Source organism: Schistocerca gregaria, unplaced genomic scaffold (genome assembly GCF_023897955.1).
Source record: "Schistocerca gregaria isolate iqSchGreg1 unplaced genomic scaffold, iqSchGreg1.2 ptg000454l, whole genome shotgun sequence".
NCBI classification, from domain to species: domain Eukaryota; kingdom Metazoa; phylum Arthropoda; class Insecta; order Orthoptera; family Acrididae; genus Schistocerca; species Schistocerca gregaria.
In genome coordinates this window covers 948,030-954,913 of record NW_026061873.1, presented here as the reverse complement: position 1 = coordinate 954,913, position 6,884 = coordinate 948,030, and positions in this window count along the sequence as shown.

The window sequence follows — 6,884 nt, the reverse complement described above, 5'->3', positions numbered from 1 at the left end:
GCGGGCGCTCCAGCTTTACAAGCGACATTCCTCAATCGAACTCCTTATCGCCTTCAAACGGCTGCGTGCGCGAGCCCGCCGCATTATCCGCCAACACAAGCAGGAGTGCTGGGAGCTGTATGTGTCCACCATTGGCCTCCATGTCACTCCATCGCAGGTCTGCGTCAAGATTCGCCGCCCCTATGGCTATCGGACCCCTGTCAGCGTCCCTGCGCTCTCACTGAATGGAGCAGTTTGTACTGACTCCGACATCATTGCAAACCGCTTGGCAGAGCTCTTTGCTCTGAATTCCGCTTCTGCCAACTACCCCTTGGGCTTCCGCTCCATTAAAGAGCGGATAGAATGTCGGAGTCTTTCTTTTCGCACCCACCATCCTGAATTGTACAATGTTCCATTCAGTGAGTGGGAATTCCGCAGTGACCTCGCCGCTAGTCCTGATACCGCTCCTGGCCCAGATAGCATCCACTCTCAGATGCTGAAACATCTTTCAGTGGACTGCCAGCGACACCTCCTCGACCTTTACAACTGCATTTGGGTCGAGTGTGAGTTTCTGTCGCAATGGCGGGAAAGCCTTGTTGTCCCCATTCTGAAACCGGGGAAGAACCCTTTGGAGGTGGACAGCTACCGTCCCATTAGCCTCACCAACGTTCTTTGCAAGTTTCTTGAACGGATGGTGAGCCGGCGCTTGAATTGGATACTGGCGTCTCGCGGCCTTCTGGCTCCGTCTCAGGGTGGGTTCCGTAAAGGCCGCTCCACCACCGACAATCTGGTGAGCCTAGAGTCGGCCATCCGTACTGCCTTTGCCCGCCATCAGCATCTGGTCGCTGTCTTTTTCGACATGAGGAAGGCGTATGATACGACATGGCGTAATCACATCCTTTCTACGCTTTATGGATGGGGCCTTCGGGTCCCTCTGCCGATCTATACCCGTAATTTTCTGTCATATCGTACTTTCCGCGTGCACGTCGCGGCCTCATGTAGTTCCTCCGAAGTCCAGAAGAACGGTGTGCAACAGGGTTCTGTTCTAAGTGTCTGTCTGTTTTTAATAGCCATTAACGGGCTCGCTGCGGCCGTGGGAAATTCTGTCTCCGCTTCCCTGTATGCTGACGACTTCTGCCTTTACTACAGCTCTATTGGCATTGCAGTTGCTGAACGTCAGCTACAGGGCGCAATCCGCAAGGCGCAGTCTTGGGCTGTAGCGCACGGTTTTCAGTTTTCGGCAGCCAAGACCTGCGTCATGCATTTCTGCCGGAGACGCACTGTTCACCCAGAGCCGCGGTTTTATCTCGACGGCGAGCTTCTTACAGTGGTGGAGTTACATAGGTTTTTGGGGTGGTTTTTGATGCCCGGTTGACTTGGCTGCAGCTTAAACAGGCGTGTTGGCGGCATGTAAATGCTCTGCGATGCCTGAGCCACACCAGGTGGGGCGCCGACCGATCTACTCTCCTACGGCTTTACCAGGCGTTAATCCAGTCCCGTCTGAACTATGGGAGTCTGGCTAATGGCTCAGCATCCCCATCTGCGCTGCGGATGCTGGACCCAATCCTCCACAACGGGATACGCCTTGCCACTTGTGCCTTCCGGACCAGTCCTGTGGACGGCATACTTGTGGAGGCAGGTGTCCCTCCACTGCGGATACGACGCCAACAATTACTGGCTGCTTATGCTGCCCTTGTTTTTAGCTTGCCCGAGCATCCAAATTATCGTGTCCTGTTCCCGCAGTCCCTCGTCCATCTGCCAGAACGTCGGCCCAGGTCGGGTTGTCCGATCGCCGTACGCGTCAAACAGATTCTCTACGGGCTTGGATGTTTCCCTGTACCACCTCCTTTCCAGGCCCCTCTGCGTACACCCCCATGCCTTCGGCTCGACTTGGCACAGGGCCCAAAGGACTCAGTTTCTCCGGTGGCCTTCCGACGCCGCTTTTATTCCATCCTGGACACGTATCAGGGCTCTGGCGTTGTCTATTCCGACGGTTCGATGGTTCCTGGTCGTGTCGGTTATGCACTAACTCTAGGGGACCATTCTGAACAACGTTCGTTGCCGGCTGGCTGCAGTGTTTACACTGCTGAGCTGGTCACCATCTTTAGCTCCCTAGAGTATATCCGCTCCTGCTCAGATGAATCCTTCATTATCTGTAGCGATTCCCTGAGCGGTTTACGAGCTCTCGACCAGTGTTTCCCTCGTTCTCGTCTGGTGATGGCTATCCCGGAGTCCCTGCATACTCTTACCCGTTGCGGCAGATATGTGGTCTTTGTTTGGACCCCGGGTCATGTTGGGATACCCAGAAATAAAACTGTTGACCGCCTGGCGAAAGAGGCCACTAGTGCACCATCTCTGGAGACTGGCCTCCCGGCGACTGATTTGCGGGCACTATTACGCCGCAAAGTTTTCGATTTATGGGACACTGATTGGCGCAACATGCCCATGCCTAACAAACTCCGCCGTATCAAGGAGACGACTACAGTGTGGCGGTCATCCATGCGAGCTAACTGCAGGGAATCAGTCGGCTCCGCATTGGCCACACCTGACTGACACACTTATTTACTGTGTTGTGAGGATCCCCCTCTCTCTCGTTGTGGGGCGTCCTTGACGGTGGTCCATATTCTGTTTTAGTGCGCCCTTTTATCTGTGCTCAGGCAGACTTTTGCGCTGCCTGATACGCTCTCTGCGCTTTTATCTGACGACTCTTCCATAGCGGACGTAGTTCTGCGTTTTATTCGGGCAGGGAGATTTTATCGCTTAATGTAAGTGTGTGAGTTTTTGTGTTGATTCTGGCCTATGGCCTACGATTTGACTGATTTTTTTTTCATGTCTTTCTCGATGGTTGGCTTTTCCGTTTTTGTTTGTATGGTCGGCCAACCACCGTCATACTCTGTGTGATTTTAGTTCGTCTTGTCTGGTCTTCGTCTACGTTTCTCTTGTTCTGTGTCGTCTGTCTTATCGTCTGTCTTATCGTCCGTTGATCGTTTTATTCTCAGTGGGTGTTTTTAGTATTTGGAAAAAGGGACCGATGACGGTAGCAGTCTGGTCCCTTTAACCCCCACAAACCAACCAACCAAAATGTGCAGGACCTCCATCGTGCATGAACCACATGTTGTGTCACACTTGTAAAGGCACATGTTCTAGCAGCACAGGTAGTATCCTGTATGAATTCATGATTACGTGCTCCATTGAGCGTAGGTGGAAGAACATGGGGCCAAATGAAGACATCACCAACAATGCCTTCCCCAAACGTTCACAGAAAATCTGTGTTGATGACGTGATTGCACAATTGCGTGCGGATTCTCGTCAGGCCACACATGTCGATTGTGAAAATTTACAATTTGATCACGTTGGAATGAAGCCTCATACGTAAAGAGAACATTTGCACTGAAATGAGGACTGACACATTGTTGGATGAACCATTCGCAGAAGTGTACCTGTGGATGCCAATCAGCTGCTGATACATGGTACAGAAACAACTGGTTCTCCCGTAGCTTTCTCCATACAGTGATGTGGTCAATGTTACCTTGTACAGCAACAACTTCTCTCACATTGAAATTAGGGTTATCGTCAACTGCACGAAGAACAGCCTCGTCCATTGCAGGTGTCCTCGTCGTTCTAGGTCTTCCCCAGTCGCGAGTCATAGGCTGGAATATTTCGTGCTCCCTAAGACGCCGATCAATCGCTTCGAACGTCTTCCTGTCGGGACACCTTCGTTCTGGAAATCTGTCTCGATACAAACGTACCGCGCCACGGCTTTTGCCCCGTGCTAATCCATACATCAAATGGGCATCTGCCAACTCCGCATTTGTAAACATTGCACTGACTGCAAAACCACGTTCGTGATGAACACTAACCTGTTGATGCTACGTACTGACGTGCTTGATGCTAGTACTGTAGAGGAATGAGTCGCATGTCAACACAAGCACCGAAGTCAACTTTACCTTCCTTCAATTGGGCCAACTGGCGGTGAATCGATGAGGTACAGTACACACGGACGAAACTAAAATGAGCTCTAACATGGAAATTGAGCGTTTCCGGACACATGTCCACATAACATATTTTCTTTATATGTGTCTGCGGAATGTTTCCTGAAAGTTTGGCCGTACCTTTTTGTAACACCCTGTATAGGTTCTATGTGTATCTATAAACGTTTATAGCTTCTACGAAATTTGGAAGGTATCAGCGTATGAAAAAACTGATGAACAATCAAAGATTATTTCCAAATGAAGAAAGTGAAATAGCAGAAGACCTTCTAAAATAATGGCTTAGAGGCATATCGGACCTAGCGAGGAGGTGCAGTGGTTAGCACAATGGACTCGCTTTCGGGAGGACGACGGTTCAAATTCTGATTTTGATTTTCTGTGATTTCCCTAAATCGCTTCAGGCAAATGCCAGGATGGTTCCCTTGAAAGGGCACGGCCGGCTCCCTTCCCTAAGCCGACGAGACCGGTGGCCTCGCTGTCTGGTCCCCTCCCCAAATCAACCAACCAACAGAGACATCGGAAGAATCATATTGGAATACAGTTTTGTTATCGATTTGTAGACATATTAGATTTATTCTCTCTATGACTCCTTTCCCCTGTCTTCTTTATCTTCGTGGATGCATATTTATTTTTTCCTCGACACTTGGACGATAGTTTACATATGAACGGCGGCTTTCGTCAACGAATTAGACTATCACATGTGGCGATAAAATTGGGAAGTTGTAAGGCTGCAAGTATATGTCTTGGTGGGATTGTTAGAAAAATACGAAGCAGGATCCGCTTTGTACTTCGTACCTTGTATTTTACATCGATAACCTATGTCTGGGGAATAAATAAATTACTGTAGTTATTGAGTCTGTCTAGTCTTGCTGTTCGTTGAGTGCAATAATGATTTCTTCAGATTTACTTACCTCATTAGTAACCTCAACAAGGGTATGTCAGTATAATACTCAGTATGTGATTAGTTCACGTTGTTTGATCAAAATAAACAAAGATCTGAACCGATTTGTAGCACCTATCACGTCAGTTGACCGGCATAAATATTGCCTCCTCTCGCTCTCAGAGAAAACGATATGGCCTACAAATTATTGCTAGATTACGTAGCTAAGGTCTTAAGCTTTAAAATCATCTAAGATTATTGTATGCATCATTTATAGTTTACTAGTTACTGTCGATCATGGACAATATAACGTTTATAACCCAAACTTTTTCGAACATGCCTAAGGGCCTCGAACACGTGTAGCCACTCGCTAGGTAAGCCTTCTCAGTGTTTGTGTGCTTTCTTAACTGCGCCCTCAGAGCTTCGGCGCAAAACAAATCTGGAGCTGCATTTTGTGGAGGGCCGGTGCTTTCCCAGAAGTGTCCTCCTGCTGCGAGACTAGGGGTGGCGGCTGCCCGCCTTTGTTTGTTTGACGTTACATAAGACGTCACTCAGCGGTAGGGTGACGGGAGGGCGACGCCAGTTGTCTGCAGTAACCACATTATCAATCTGCAGACAAACATGACACTTTGTCCTGACGTCGTCCTTGTGCCTCCACAAACATTCCCTGGCTGCGGTTGTGTGTTTCGGACAACATAAAGAAGAGGTTCAGTCACCGAAGTAAAGGAACAGCACATATGTTAACTGCTTCTTGGAGTGAAAACTTTACAGTTCTCTGTTAATACATCGAAAGCGGAGTCATATGCCCTCCTGTAAAATTGCTGAAGGGAATGAAAACTGAACATCAATTAAGTTTGTCTGTGTTTTGAGGACGTTGGTGTAAGAGGAATCGTTACCCCTGTTCATAGATTTGAATCCACTTCTGTCATTTACGAACCCAGGGATTTCTAACGTGGTGAAGCCCTCTATTGGTGATTAAGTAGTTACACCAACGGAATAGAGTCTCAGTTGGACAATGATATGAATCTTTATTAAAGGTATTTTGGGATGATAGTGCTGAAATATTAATCTACTGTCAGAGATATTTCGAATCTTCGAATAAATTTTTATTTTGTTATTTACATTTCTAGTGGTGATGATGTCATCTGTTTGCACTACCATTCCCTGTTACCGAATAACCCACTTGCGTTATTCATTTGCGTGTATAAAAGAAAACGAAGAATGCTCAGAATGCTCACATGTGCATTTCACCAAGTGTCGTGTAGGTTGCACATATATCAGAAATTTTGTGATGACTAAATCTTATACAAATGGTCCGCCCCCGGTAGCTGATTCAGTCTGCTTTCCGCAGCGCTGCGGCGAGGACGTCTTGTTTACGTCCCGTCCGCGCGGTCGCGAGTGCTCGTAGTTGTTTACTACTGCGTTGTCGCTAGTTTAGCGTCCATCACTACCGACGGAACATGGCACATTCATACAGACAAACCACCATCAAGATCAGTTTTCAACCCGATAATGCACGACCGCGTGCTTTTGAAGTGGAACGTTTCCTTCATGACGACGTTAAAATTGACCCGCGAGACCTAATTGGTATCCATCTCTCTATCACGAGCAGTGTTGTCTACGTCAAGCTAGTAAGTGACGAGGTGTGCAACAGAATCGTGAGCGCACATGCCAACGGTCTGAAATTCAAACATTCTGATGGCCATATTCGGGCGGTCTCTATCGATCACGCTGGGCTTGGCCTACGTACGATACGCGTCTTCGAACTCCCTTTTGAAGTACCACTGGACGTAGTCACCGCGGCTTTCCAGCCCAACGGCAGAGTAATCAGCCATATGGCCGAAAAATGGACCACCTTTACAACGTACCCCGTTCTTAACGGGGTACGACAGATTAAAATTGAATTGACCAAACATGTTCCGTCATATCTGTCATCGGCGGATGTAGGGCGATCATTATGTATGACGGTCAGCCACGCACTTGCTCTGGTTGTGGCCAAGTAGGGCACGTCTGTTCGGATTGACTCCGACGACGGC